The following is a 15,974-nucleotide window of genomic DNA, read 5'->3' on the forward strand; positions in this document are numbered from 1 at the left end:
GTTGCTGGTGAACGCAGCAGGCCAGGCAGCATCTCTAGGAAGAGGTACAGTCAACGTTTCAGGCCCAGACCCTTCGTCAGGACTAACTGAAGGAAGAGTTAGTAAGAGATTTGAAAGTGGGAGGGGGAGGGGGAGATCCAAAATGATAGGAGAAGACAGGAGGGGGAGGGATGGGGCCAAGAGATGGACAGGTGATTGGCAAAGGGGATATGAGAGGATCATGGGACAGGAGGCCCAGGGAGAAAGACAAGGCGGGGGGGAACCCAGAGGATGGACAAGGGGTATAGTCAGAGGGACAGAGGGAGAAAAAGGAGAGTGAGAGAAAGAATGTGTGTATAAAAATAAATAACGGATGGGGTACGAGGGGGGGTGGGGTGAGAATATGCTCTTCTTTAAGGAGTATGATAGAACACTAGCATCATTCCAAAATGCCAGAGCATTCTCAACGATGAAAGGAGATATTCCATGTAACTTCAACGAACTGAAGAATTTCAGGAGACTCAAGGGACTATAGATGCTGTAACCTGGAGCAAAAAGGAAACTGCTGATGGAATTCAGCAGGAGAAAGGCAGCATCCATGGAGGCAGAGGGATGGCTGACGTTTCACATCAAGACCCTGCATCAGGATGGCGAGGAGGTTTTGATAGTCCTGATGAAGAATTTATCAAACTTCGTTTCTGAGTGAAGGTGATAACAAGATGTCTCTTTATCATACAAGAACCAAGGCAACAAAACCACACTGAGTTTTGAATTCAAAATTATAGGTTATTACAGTATTCAAAAGTCCTTTGGCCCAATTAGTCAATGCTGACCACAACATTGTCCCTGCTAGGCCCATTTGCTCATGTTTGGCCCAATAACCTCCAAGGCCTTCCCATCCATGTGCCTATCCATATCCTCTTAAATTTTGCAATTGTACCCACTTTGACCACTCTTCTGGCAGCTCATTCCAGATACCCACTACCTTTCTGTATAGAAGTTACCTCCAAGGCATGGTCGGGCAGGGTGGAGGATTGCTTACAGGATTGCTTTGAGTCTGTGGATTGGACAATATTCAGAGAGGTTCATCTTTGAATCTGAATGAATACATCACAGATGTCACCAACTTTATCAAGACCTGTGTGGATGAGTGGGTGCCTTCGAGAAAATACCAGACATATCCAAACCAAAAGCCATGGATGAACCAGGAGGTTCATAGTCTGCTGAGGGCTAGATCTGTGGCATTCAAGAGCAATGATCCAGAACTATATATAAAGTCCAGGTAAAAGCAAAGGAGTGCTATTTTAAGAGCGAGACAACAATTCTGATTGAGGTTAGAGATGGAATTGGATGCACGTCAGCTCTGGCAGGGTTTGCAGGCCGTTACTTCCTACAAAGTGAGACCTAACATCGTGAATGGCTGTGATGCCTCACTCATAGATGAGCTCAATGCCATTTATGCATGCTTTGAAAGGGAGAATAAAGCTACATCCGTGCGAATCCCTGCGGCACCTGGTGACCATGTGATCACCAGGTGGCCGATGTCAGAACTTGTTTCGAGAGGGTGAACCCTCAAAAGGGTGTCAGGCCCTGCCAGAGCTCTGAGCATCTACACCAACCAACAGGAGTGTTCAGTGACATCAAACTCCCACTGCTGAAGGTGGAGTTTCCCACCTGCTTCAAAAGGGCAACAATCATACTAATGCCCAAGAAAAGCAGAGTGAGCTGCCTCAACGTCCATGTCTACTGTGACGAAGTGCTTAGAGAGGTTGGTCAAAAGTAGGATCAACCCCTACCTAAGCAAGGGCCTGGGCCCACCACAATTTGCCTATCACCACCATAGGTCTATAGCAGGTGCAATCTCACTGGCTTGCCACTCAGCCTTGAATAACCTGGACAATAACAATATGTACAGTACATCAAGCTGCTATTTATAGACTACAGCTCAACATTCAACACAATCATAGCCTCAGTTCTAATCAACAAGCTCCAAAACCTGGGCCTCTGTATGTCCTTCTGCAACTAGATCCTTGATTTCCTCACCGGGAGACCACAGTCTCCTCCTCGCTGACAATCAACACTGGCACACCTCAAGGATGCGTACCCAGCCCCCTGCTCTACTCTCTCTACACCTACGACTGAGTAGCTAGGCACAGTTCAAGTGCTATCTTTAAACTTGCTGATGACACAACCATTGTTGTCAGAATCTCAGATGGTGAAGAGGAGGCGTACAAGGAGTGAGGAAGATCAGCTGGTTGAGTGATATTGCAACCACAACCTTGAACTCAATGTCAGTAAGACTAAGTAATTGATTGTGGACTTCAGGAAGGTAAATTCAAGGGAACACACACCAGTCCTCATCATGTGATCAATGGTGGAAATGGTGAGCAGTTTCAAGCTCCTGGGTGTCAACATCTCTGAGGATCTATCCTGGGCCCAAATATTGATGCAATCACAAAGAAGGCACGACAGCATCTGCAGAATTTCTCGTGTTTACATCTTTTCCTCCACTATCAGATTTCTTAAAGGACAATGCTTCCATGATCACTACCTCAGTATTTTCCCCCACCCCCACTTTTTGCACTAATTATTTAAAGTCCTCTTTAAAAAAAAATCTAGTTTTTAAAAATATATATATATATTCAAATATCACTGTGATGATTGTATGTTCTAGTACCCATTGTTTGGCAACAATAAAGTATAAAGTATACTTCTTATTGTACTTCATCTTCTTTGTCATTTTTGTTACGTATAGCATCGTACTGCTGCTACGAAAACAACAAATTTCAAAACATATGCCAGTGATGTCAAACCTGAGTCTGGTTCTGATTCTGATAATTAATCTTAATGAAACAAATTAGCAGTGATTAGTAATGTGACAATGATTTTTACTTCATAATCTAACAAGGAAACTGAACAAAACAGCAGACGCTGCAATTCCAGAATAAAGATGCAAAATTTCAGGGACACTCAGAGGTCAGGCAGCATCTGTAGAGAGAGAAAAAGAGTTAATGATTCAGGTTGATCTCACTTTTTTGGAATTACTACTTATTCCTGGCCAACATGGAGGATGACTATACCTCTTAAGCAAAAGTCAGCTTAATCAGTCCTCAGGTTGTGCAATATCAAGTTAACTAATGCTGTCACCCAAAGAAGCTGCTATTGCTTACTGTAGTTGGCTTCAGTGTGAAAAAGACTTTTATGAAATATTTCTGAAACTCAGACTTCTGCTTCTTTTATCATGGTTGGCATCAAGATTGAAAAAGATCATTAGTATGATATTATAACGGTTGTAATTTACTACCAAATTATTTCAATAGGACAATATTTCAATAGCTTGAACATTAATTTCCTGGGTTTTATTATTTTTTGATTAAACATTGTTCTGTAAATTTTTTTAAGTCTCTGGAAGAGTTACTGCAGCTTCACACTTTTATATTATTTTCTCAGACCATCCACAACTGAGCACCAATTAACACCGATAACCTTTGTTTACTCAGCTGTGGTTGAATGAATCACATCAGTTTTCCTCAACGATAAAATCAAAGACATCTGTGTCTCTTTTTATTAGTGTTTATATGACCTTTTCCAAGGCACTGATCCAGCAGGCTTTATTTATCTGTGTGGTTTTATTTCTGGAATGATAAGGTTAATCTTATAACTTTACAAGGCAAAGAACTCTTCATTCAAAAGACAATACTGGCTTTTTCATCCTGTGAAGATCTCAGTGTTGGAAAAAGGATTGCTTTCCATAATATATAATGAATAAATTCTTCTCGGGCTTCCAGTCAGGTACAGGTATTGATTTTAACCTCTGTTTCAATGACAAACTGCCATCTTCACCAGGGACAATGCCTGGTATGTCTAGTCTGGTGGTATTTATACCCCTGCATCCAGCCCTCCTGATTGGTTAATCCTCATCCAATCAGGTTTCCACTATGCCACCTTGTTTACAATCAAATTCCCGCCCTTACTTAGAGCGAGAGATTCATCTTTGTTAGAATTCCTTTCCTCTAGTTTTGTTTCAATGGCTTCCTTCACCAGGTGGTCCCAAAAGCCTTTGACATGGAACAGTAGTTTTGTGCTGTCAAAGTCAATCCGATGGCCATTGGGTTACACGGGAGAAATTGGCAGTAGTATTAACAATTCCCAATAGTTAATCAACAGAGGCATACGCCGCCATGTATGGGGTATCCAAGGAGGGGTAGAAACTCTGGTGAAGGGGCCTGTTGTGTCCATACTGGGGCAGTTCACTCATTTTTATTCCACACCAGACACTCTGCTCTCACCTGTGGCTTCAGGTAGCTGTTTGCATGCAACAATAGCCACATCTTGGTACACCGCTTTGACAGGCAGGCTAAACGAGGTGAGGCTAGCTGGAGGACCTCATACCCCAGTGAAACAGGGACACGTCTGTCCTAGCATGTGAAGTCAGCTCTAGCGGAATGGGCAGATGGGACCAATAGTGAATCCAACAGCCAAAAAGGAGGTTCTGCATTTGTTCATGGAGAGTGAAGAGCTTGATAAGGCAGAATAGTTATGGTTATCAACTGCTACCAAGGAAGATCCCAGTCTGTGATGACTACTTGTACAACTATATCCGGACTTCCATAGTTGAAAGAGTGGAACTGTTTAAGTGTAACAGCTTTTCCACTTTGAAGTCCCTTCTGGACGTTTCATTGTTATAGTCTGATATGATGGACGATCAACATGCTGCTGTGTTCTTTTGATTGACTGTAAATGAGCAAAATTAGCACAGGCACCTAGTGCCAATAATGAAGTACCTTCATACAAATGATTTTGACAATTGCATCAAATGATTTTGACAATTGACAATCTTCATTCTCATTGAAACATTCAAGATGATTGTGGATACCTTCAACTTCCTTGTAGTCCCTAATTTGCTGAAGTAGTGAAATAATTTTAATTTTTACTCCCAGCCACTTCTGGCATCTTGAAGCCTGAATGCTTGAAACCGCAGTGGGCAAAACAGTTCTACGTTGTTTTACTGCTGATTTCTCACCAACTATCAGCGACAAAAATCACTGCTTTTTGAACAAAAACACACACCAATGATGCTATTTAAAAACTGTTTGCTCTATGCATGTTGTAGTGTCCAATGGCTACACAAGTTCAAGCAACAGACACTAGTTAGAAACTCACAAACAACAGAAAATCTGCAGATGCTGGAAATCCGAGCAACACACACAAAATGCTGGAGGAACTCAGCAGGCCAGGTAGCATCTGTGGAAAAAAGTACAGTCAATGTTTTGGGCCGAAATTTTTTGGCAGGACTGGAGAGAAAAGGCTGAGGAGTAGATTTGAAATGTGGGGAAGGGGAGAGAGAAACAGCAGGCGATAGGTGAAACTTGGAGGGGGAGGGATGAAGCAAAGAGCTAGGAAGTTGATTGGTGAAAGAGGCAGAAGGTCATGGAAGAAAGAAGAATTGGGGGGGGAGGGAGCACCAATGGGTGGGCAAGGAGATAACATGAGAGAGGGACGAGGGGATGGGAAATGGTAAAGGTGGGGGTGCGGGGTTGGAGGCATTACTGGAAGTTTGAGAAATCAATGTTCATGCCATCAGGTTGGAGACTACCCAAACAGAATACAAGGTGTTGTTCCTCCAACTTAAGTGTGGCATAATGCCAACAGGGGAGGAGGCCATGGATGCCGGACAAGTGGGATCTCCCAGTGGCCATCCATTTTAATTCCACTTTCCATTCCCATTCTGAAATGTCCATCCACACTTAGGTTGGAGGAACGACAACTTATATTCCGTTTGGGTAGCCTCCAACCTGATGGCATGAATATCGATTTCTCAAATTTCTAGTCATGCCCCCACCCCCTTTACCATTTCCCATCCCCTTGTCCCTCTCTCATGTTATCTACTTGCCCACCCATTGCCTCCCTCTGGTGCTCCTTACTCTTCTTTCTTCTTTCTTCCATGGCCTTCTGTCTCTTCCACCAATCAACTTCCTAGCTCTTTGCTTCATCCCTCCCCCTCCAAGTTTCACTTATCACCCCCTCCCTCTCCCCTTTCTCTCTCCCCTCCCCCCACCTTTCAAATCTACTCCTCAGTATTTTCTCCAGTCTTGCCAAAGTGTTTCAGCCTGAAATGTTAACTGTACTTTTTCCCCTATAGATGCTACCTGGCCTGCTGAGTTTCTCCAGCATTTTGTCTGTGTTGCTAATTAGAAACTGTTCAGACATAGTCTTCAATCCAATTTGAATGGCATAGTGTCCCAAATAAACTAAGGGAATCCTGGCTATTTTCTCATTAGTTTTTGTCCTTTAAGAGTAGTCCAAAATTAAGCAGTTGCCCTGATTAACCAATGGACCAATTAACCGGAATCCACTGTAGTTTTGACAATATATTCACAATTTCAAATACATCCAAGGCATCTTGAAAGCAGAAATCTAACATTCATTAATACAGTACTTTGATGGAGAGTGCTGGAATGCTGCTTTGTTGCAAGCACCAAATTTCTGATATGACCTTAACCCAAAGCCTTATGAATATCAGAATCAGGTTTATTATAACTGACTTACTGCACATTACATGAAATTTGTTGTTTGGTGGGAGAGGTACATCTGGGTCTTCTCCAATGAACATACAAATAAGCCTTCGATACTGTAATCCAGGGACGTTCTCCAGAATATCCTGGCCAATACTTACACCTCAACTAATTCTTGGAACAAATTATCTGATAATTATCATAATTCTGAGGGAGCTTTCCATACATTTTCTACATCACAACAACAAATACTCTACAAAATGCTTTATTGTCTATAAAGAGCTTTAAGATTTAGACTGTGAAAAGCGCTGGGCAAATACACTTCTCCTCTCATATTGTGATATGCTAATATCCATTACGCTAATACTCAATTTCAGGTTAAAGGAAGAGATTACTTCTACTTCATCAATGAAATACCAAAATGCTTGGGTTCAGTTTGGGCGGTATTTTTTTTAAAAGAAGTTTGTTTACAAATTGCTGTACGTTTTCTTTCTGCACAGCTGTATAAACAACTTTTTGAAAACTTTGCAACGAATATACATAATCAAGTTGATCAACGTGAAAATGACACAGATATATTATTAGCTTATGTATTTTTGGTGTTATTAGGAGTATTAATGAAAGGGATTTCAAAAAGATAACTGTGTTTGTATCTTTGGCTGAAATACATTAAATGCATATTGGTACAATATTGCTTACTGAGGCTAAAGGTTGATATTTTCTTAAAATAGAAACACAGTCTCCAAAGACATTGCCAAAAATTTGTTAACAAAGGTTCTTGGGATGCCAATATCCATACGTTATTATGACCTAAACAGGATGATTTTTCTCTACTCATGTAATTCAGTAAAACCACAAAACAGCATTTGGAATCCATATGATATTTCTGCAGTTTGTCAACTAGAAAATCTTGCTCTGCTCCCTAGTGTCCAGTAAAAGCCCTTCCCTTTAAACTTGTACTGATATTGTGAACTACATAAAATCAGGATCGCTGAATTAGCAGGCTCACAAAGAAACTAAGAAATGTAGATACTATCCACTGTAAATTGTCTATAAGACGTGATGTGATGAGAGATGGAATTGGTGGAGCTGATGACAACATGAGGACAGAAAGAATGGGATTAATACAGGATTAGAGTAAGTGGGTGATTGTGGTCAGTGAGGATTTAGTGAACTAAACGGCCTATTTTCATGCTGTTATCTCTCTATAAATAGAGCATTCATTAATCTGCTTAATAAACTGAAATTTAACTCTCACTTATGTTATAGTTGACCATGGTCGTACTGCATATCATTATAACATATATCATTTTAAAAATGTACAACTATGGACTGAATATAAGACTATTTGTGACTTGTCTACATTCCTGTGACTACCCCAGATGCAGACTGCTAAAGAAAGTCCCTCTTTTCACTTTAGAGGGATGGTTGATAAGGTGTCTGGAAACATAATGCAATGGTCCAGAACTGTCTGGAAATTGATCAAGAAGCAATGTGATGTTTAACATTAACTCAATTTTATATGTATGTATGTAATCAATTAATGCTATCGTAGGTCTGTAGCCAGCCAGGTTGGGCTAGAGAAGTGCATAAGAGGCATGTGATTTTGTTTGTTTAATGGAGAGATGACCAAGACAGTCAGCAGCTTACTTCCTAGCGATAGAAAGTTTCAACTATTGAATGAACCAGAGTGCTGAGTGATTCTTTGATTGTCTTCTGTTCGTACATTAGTATTAAAGATGATACCATGGACCTCAATCAAGATAGTATGGTATCCTATGGTTGCAAAAAAGATATAGGCATTGAACTTTCACAAAAATGCCAATCATTTTTTTAAATAAATTTGCAGACATATCTCTACTTCTTCAGTATGCATAATATTAATGACCTAGTAGATCATCAGGTTATTGGATGCAAATATTCATTCATTGAATATTGGATTATCTATCTGTTAATTCTTATATCCATTAGACAATCACTAATTCACTGAACTATTTAAGCATAGGCACATGTAAATAGAAATTCCTGTTAAATACCCCATTGATAAAGTCACAATTAGTAGCATGGCATCATTGGAAATGGAGAGAGAACCAGTGAAGCTGTAATGATGGTAATCATCTAGAGCTTTTTGGCTTCCAGGATGGAAACTCTTCACCTCTGCAAGGAAAATGATTTCCATTCTGGAAGCAAACAAGGAGTGAGAAATCTCTTCATCCAGTACCTGGTTGTGTCCCTTATTTACTTTGAAATGGAAATATGGACATTTCCCAGAGGAAGGTATATCAAATCAAAAAATGTCAAGCTGGAAATAGTAATGCAGTAGAGTCTTAGAGAAGTATAGCACAGGAATAGGTCTTTCGACCCATCCTGTCCAGGCCAAGCCACTTAAACTGTCTACTCCCATCAAGCTGCACCGAGACCAGAGCCCTCGATATCATTACAATCCATATACCTATACACATTTCTCTTAAATGTTGAAAATCAACCTCACATGCACCACTTGCACTAGCAGCTCATTCCACACTCATGGCCCTCTGAGTGAAGGGGTTTCCCCTCATGTTCCTCTTAAACTTTTCACCTTTCATCCTTAACCCATGACCTCTAGTTGTAGTCCCACCCAAACTCAGTGGAAAAAGCCTGCTTGCATTTACCCTGTCTATACCCCTCATAATTTTGTATACCTCTATCAAATCTCCTCTCAGTCTTCTTCATTCCAAGGAATAAAGTCCTAACCTATTCAATCTTTCAACATAACTCAGGTCTTCCAGACCCAGCAACATCCTTGTAAATTTTCTCTGTACTCTTTCAACCTTACTAGCTTGATCATAACCACCATATTGAGGAAGATTGTCTAAAGGATATAAGCATTGGCTGATAGAAATTTTGCACCCACACTTAACTTTACCCTTTGGTAGGAATCAGGACAGGAATGACAAAAAAATGGCACCTAGCAGATAACAAAGAAAACAAAGCTTTATTCCACAGTGTATGTGGTACATAACTGAGAAGGCAGATTTCCATCATATTTTTTGGATCAACTAAATGTTATTAAGAGTATTAGAAACAAGATCTGAACCCTATTTCCATACGACCGTTATTTGCTTGGATCAGCACTTATTTTGTTCCTTTTGTCAGGTCTATTTTATAATAAAAAGTCACTAATTTTAGTCCTTCAACTTTCATTTGATTGACAGGGATTTCCTTGATGCTCACTTCAAAATTCACACATGAAAAGCTCATTACACAGAATACTGGTGAAGCATAGCGGAGAACAGGTGGTGTGGGGTTATTTAACTTCTGGGTTGAATCTCATACGGCAAAGTCTTGGATTAATTTGAGGTTTTCTTGATAGAATTTAAAAAAATCTAATTCTACTATCTCCCACAAAATAATTTGTAAATGGGCGCAGGGAGTTTTAAGAAAAACATTATTATTTGATGCTAATGTAAGTTATTTCAGCATAAGTAGCTTTAATACATCTCACTGAGTTTAGGTACATCCATCATCACAGAAGCTGGTCATATCAGGAATATTAAAATTAAAGGCCTTCCTCATTTCTATTTTCAACAAAGCATACAAAGGAAAAAAATAAGAATATGTTTTAAAGTTTGCTAGTTCTACGTCAAGAAATTTTGCTCCTGTCCATTTAATTCCACATGGCATTGTAATCAAAGAGAGTGGAATTTAACAGATACACAGCTGCTGAATTGAAGAGAGGAGGCACAGGAAAAACAAAGACTCCATCCTGTCTGTGCTTAGTCTGTTCTTGAGGTACAATATTTGTAAATAGAATGCACAGTGAATAAAGTAGAAGCTAAATATTTTTTGTACTCTCGTTATCCACAGCAAGCAAGAAAAATATTTTAAAAATCACAACTTCTTTCACTACTGTACAGTTGGCTTAGAAGGAATATTGATATTGAATACTTTTCCCTGAATGATTTTGAAGTAACTTTGAGTTGGTGGTGCATGGATGTAGCAATCTATATCCTTATTCCAAGAGGCTATTATAAAATGATGCCGCTCTATAAAACTCTGGTTAGGTCACACTTGGAGTACTGTGTCCAGTTCTGGTTGCCTCACTATAGGAAGGATGTGGAAGCATTGGAAAGGGTACAGAGGAGATTTACCAGGATGCTACCTGGTTTAGAGAGTATGCATTATGATCAGAGATTAAGGGAGCTAGGGCTTTACTCTTTGGAGAGAAAGATGATGAGAGGAGACATGATAGAGGTATACAAGATATTAAGAGGAATAGATAGAGTGGACAGCCAGCGCCTCTTCCCCAGGGCACCACTGCTCAGTACAAGAGGACATGGCTTTAAGGTAAGGGGTGGGAAGTTCAAGGGGGATATTAGAGGAAGGTTTTTTACTCAGAGAGTGGTTGGAATGCACTGCCTGAGTCAGTGGTGGAGGCAGATACACTAGCGAAATTTAAGAGACCACTAGACAGGTATATGGAGGAATTTAAGGTGGGGGGATTATATGGGAGGCAGGGTTTAAGAATCGACACAACATAGTGGGCCGAAGGGCCTGTATTGTGCTGTACTATTCTATGTTCTAAGTGATGTTTTAAAAACATGTGCGGTATTCTGAATGTGTTTAGAAAGAGAGTATGTGCATACGTTTTTGTGTGTATGCCTGTTGGTGTGTGTATATCTGTGTGTGCATGCACTTTCATATCCTTGTGCTGCATTTTGCATTTCTGCCTGTTTGTGTGTCTATGTGCATGTGCTAAGTCCTTGTAACGGAACCATTGCCAGGGACAACCCGCAAGTGTTGCCATTCTTCCAGCATCAACATAGCATGTCCACAGCTTACTAACCTGTATGCCTTTGAAATGTGGGAGGAAAGCTGAGCACCTGGAGGAAACTCACACAGTCAAGGGGAGAACATACAAACTCCTAACCAACAGTGGTGGAAATTGAACCCCGATCACTTCCACTGCATTAGGCTAATGGCTAAGTTACCTTGCCGTGCCATTACATCCCCTAGAAGACCCTGACCTCCTTTAACTGCTCACCTGTAAAAGACTTTTGTACTGTTGGAAACATTTCTGATGAAGGTATTTAAAAATTATTAGAATAAAACAAAACTAAAAAAATCATAAAATAGTAATAAACAATTAAATGTCAAAATGAAATTGAGTAACTCAAAAAACTAATGCAGCCCCCTTTATGAGTATCTGTTCATTTGGCAATACTACCTAATACAAGGATGAAGGTCAGGGGTGAAGTGTCATGACCCCATTGAGCATCAGTGCTCAGTCGCTGGGTCCAATGGAGACTCCAGCAGCAGGGTCCCAGCATTTGGCCTCCAACTCATTTTGGTCTCCGTGCTAGGTCAAAGTGTGAGGAGGTCATAGATGCCAGAGGCCCAGGTAGTTAACAGCCAGTGATTCTTTAAAGATCCATCAGTCTCACTCAGCTCAGGACAGCTCAGCGTGTGTACCTTGTTATCAGTGTGTGTACCTCATTTTCAGTTTGTGTTTTTGCCTGGAATTGAAATAAAAACCATTTCTCAATTAAAGATGGAATTATAGTACAATTTCTAATGCACCTCATGTAGCTAGTTTTAGCAGTAGTTTAATTTTGCTCTTTATTATCATGTCATATCATCATTAGAAGGGACCACTGAGGCAGATACCAGTAGTAACCTTTTAGTCAGGTGAAGAGCTTTCGAGCCATTCGGAACATCCAAGAACAAACACAAATGAATGACTTTATTTCCAGCTACAGTTACATGTCATTACCATCCTATGGCATTCTTTAAAATTGAAAATGAATCACTGGAAGTGAAGCAATTGAGACAACTCACAGCAGCAAGAAAACTTAAAATATTGTTGAAAAATAAATCTTTCAAAGTGGGCACTGAACCTAGTAGCAATGGTGCCCCCTAATGGCAACTGAGACTGTTGCTCGGAACATTCACCCACACTGAAGGCTTGAGGAATAACATCTCGCTATTACCTGGTTAACTGAAGAGCAAGACATCACAATCAGCACAAAGCTCACAGTCTCCTGAGTAACACTGTTCCCCAAAAGCTCCTCAGTCCAGCACTACTTACAGTAGGCGTCTCAAGTCACCGGAAAGATAACAAAATTAGCTCCACAAAATCCTCTTAATTCGCTAGAAGGATAAGTGACCCAATATCAGAATCTTCCATGCCAACATTGCCAGCACTAAAATTCCAAACGCCTATGCTGTTCACCTGCACAAAGCTGAGATCTTAAATTGCACACTAATGGGGGAGGATATTACAAGATGGGTAGACAAAAAGCTTCAAAGTTCTGTTGAAAGACTTCTTGGAGAAACGGGTCATCCCTAGATTGTCCTTGGAATTTATCACCCATGACTATTCAAAGTGTAGAAGGAGCATTCAAAATAGTAGTAAGGATCTCATGGCCGTGCATTGGGAGCACATTGAAGGTCAGTGTAAACAGCGGAAGTTACCTCGCAAACCTCCAGCCCCTCCTGCCCCATCTGAGTCAGTGGGTCCCCCAATGGAAGAGTTTGTGGGTTCCCCCTTGGCACCAGCAGTCACCCCAGAATACATAAAAAAAAGTCACCATACCTTCAGAAGGATGCAATAGCATCCAAATCTACTATTAACAAATATTTACATTTTTATTATTATTTTAGATCAATACAGCTAGTATCTCAAAATTAATAATTTGACCATTTGGATTGGTTGGTTCTAAGATATGTTAAAACAAATAGGAGCAAGTATTTGTCTCCTTAAAGCAGCTCCAGTATTTGGTGAGATCATGGCTGAACTTTATCATCAACTACATTTTCCTGCCTTGTCCCTTTGGCATAAAAAAGGGCCAATGACAATTCTGTACTCCTTTTCCAAAAGATTCTTACTCCCTTTTGCCTCCTGCTTCTCTCTTTCTCCCTCATCTTTTCCACTAACATCCTACAAGCAAGACCAGAGTAGGGGGAGGAACAAGTCAGAGAGACAGGGAGGATAAACAAGCAGAAGGGAGGGAAGGAGAAGGAAGAGTGGGAAGGAGAGAGACCACGATCAAACACTTGTTATTATTACAAATTTCTCCATAGTTCAATTACCTGAATAGTTAAGTTGCCTAATTTCCACGTTAGTCAAGTTTGGTGACTATTCTACCACTTGCCACAGAGAATGATTTTACCCAAGTTACAAACAACCATCCTCCACCCACTGCATCTTTCCAGAGAAATTATCTGCTTTCATCAAAAGAATTTTCCACTTTTTCTGTTTCATCCATTTTTTAAAATTACACTGTTGTTAAGTAAGTAATCTTGTTATACAATAAATTGTAGTATATTTTTTAAAAAACTGCCTCACTGGCGCCTTTTGACTGATGTGGTGCTGTCAAAAAAGAGTAATTAGCATAAATTTATTTTAGAAATATAATAAACTTTGTTAATGGTGTCAATAAATAGGTGGCCATGTTGAAGCCATCGGGGGGGGGGGTGGAATCTTATTATTAACACTTGCACATCAACAGCTATTGCCAACCAGCCACTAGTTTGTTCCGACTCAGTATCATAAAGGTGAGACAGCATACCTGAGTAGAGGAGTGAGTAATGATCTTCATCATTTCATTCTGGACTCCATCGGGATCCCGATTTCTCTTCCTATTAGGTTTATTCTGTTTTCAAGACACAATAAGGGACCATAAATGATCTCATTTCACGTTATGCTTGGTGTCAACTGCTTCTCGCAAAATGAGGAACTGCATTTTGCAAACTGCGGGTAGAGGATAATTGAAGCAACACACATCAAAGTTGCTGGTGAATGCAGCAGGACAGGCAGCATCTCTAGGAAGAGGTACAGTCGACGTTTCAGGCCGAGACCCTTCGTCAGGACTAACTGAAGGAAGAGTTAGTAAGAGATATGAAAGTGGGAGGGGGAGGGGGAGATCCAAAATGATAGGAGAAGACAGGAGGGGGAGGGATGGATCCAAGAGCTGGACAGTTGACTGGCAAAGGGGATATCAGAGGATCATGGGACAGGAAGCCCGGGGAGAAAGACAAGGGGGGGGGGGAACCTAGAGGATGGGCAAGGGGTATAGTCAGAGGGACAGAGGGAGAAAAAGGAGAGTGAGAGAAAGAATGTGTGTGCAAAAATAAATAACAGATGGGGTATGAGAGGGAGGTGGGGCATTAGCAGAAGTTAGAGAAGTCAATGTTCATGCCATCAGGTTGGAGGCTACCCAGACGGAATATAAGGTATTGTTCCTCCAACCTGAGTGTGGTTTCATCTTTACAGTAGAGGAGGCCGTGGATAGACATGTCAGAATGGGAATGGGATGTGGAATTAAAATGTGTGGCCACTGGGAGATCCTGCTTTCTCTGGCAGACAGAGCGTAGGTGTTCTGCAAAGTGGTCTCCCAGTCTGCGTCGGGTCTCGCCAATGTATAGAAGGCCACATCTGGAGCACCAGACGCAGTATATCACCCCAGCTGACTCACAGGTGAAGTGTCGCCTCACTTGGAAGGACTGTCTGGGGCTCTGAATGGTGGTAAGGCAGGAAGTGTAAGGGCATGTGTAGCACTTGTTCTGCTTACAAGGATAAGTGCCAGGAGGGAGATCAGTGGGGAGGGATGGGGGAGACGAATGGACAAGGGAGTCACGTAGGGAGTGATCCCTGCGGAAAGCAGAGGGGGGGAGGGAAAGATGTGCTTAGTGGTGGGATCCCGTTGGAGGTGGCGGAAGTTACAGAGAATAATATGTTGGACCCAGAGGCTGGTGGGGTGGTAGGTGAGGACCAGGGGAACCCTATTCCTAGTGGGGTGGCGGGAGGATGGAGTGAGAGCAGATGTGCGTGAAATGGGGGAGATGCGTTTGAGAGCAGAGTTGATGGTGGAGGAAGGGAAGCCCCTTTCTTTAAAAAAGGAGGACATCTCCCGCGTCCTGGAATGAAAAGCCTCAGGATAATTTTTGTGTTGGATATGGTGACTATATACTATAGCCAGGAGGTGGACTGAACAAGTAAATCACTTGTCAATCAAATTTGACAACCGATTGGCTACATATCACTGGGACTGACCATGCCCATAATTTATATATAGTTATCCTCCACTTACTGTATTTTTCTGGAAACCATGCTGTGATTGTATTGAGTGAACAAGAAGGATCGTTCACATTTTACAGTGTAACCTAGTGAGGTTTTATCGGTAACACTGCTGCCTGACAATATGGGAATTAATAATGCAGATACTTCTTACCTTGTTTGACAATATTGTCAGCTTTGCCATCATTTCAGCTGTAGATCTGAGTCAAGATAAAAGAAATAAGTGTGCCCTAATAAGTAAATTGCATTGAATTCCTGGTTCAGTCTTTTTTGCTGGTAAGTATTAAGGCCCACCCAATTCCCAGGGAGTTAGCTCAAGTTCAGTCAATTTACACTGTAGCAAATTCATTCTGGAAGATTAATGCATCGCACTGCATGTTGCTTTTAAAACTATGGATAATTCTTACTGTATTCTAGATACA

The 15,974-nt window shown here is 41.0% G+C and overlaps 1 long non-coding RNA gene across 1 annotated transcript in view; it reads right to left on the bottom strand.

The window, feature by feature from the left end:
* LOC140187811 (uncharacterized) overlaps positions 1–15,974 on the bottom strand; it is a 29,805-nt gene that overhangs the window by 2,857 nt on the left and 10,974 nt on the right. The window contains exons 2-3 of the long non-coding RNA XR_011883157.1: positions 15,707–15,752; positions 14,045–14,128 (exon numbers count right to left, since the gene is read on the bottom strand). This is a non-coding gene — a long non-coding RNA (uncharacterized lncRNA). The remainder of the gene's footprint in view (positions 1–14,044; positions 14,129–15,706; positions 15,753–15,974) is intronic.

The sequence above is a fragment of the Mobula birostris genome, chromosome 25 (genome assembly GCF_030028105.1).
Source record: "Mobula birostris isolate sMobBir1 chromosome 25, sMobBir1.hap1, whole genome shotgun sequence".
NCBI lineage: Eukaryota > Metazoa > Chordata > Chondrichthyes > Myliobatiformes > Myliobatidae > Mobula > Mobula birostris.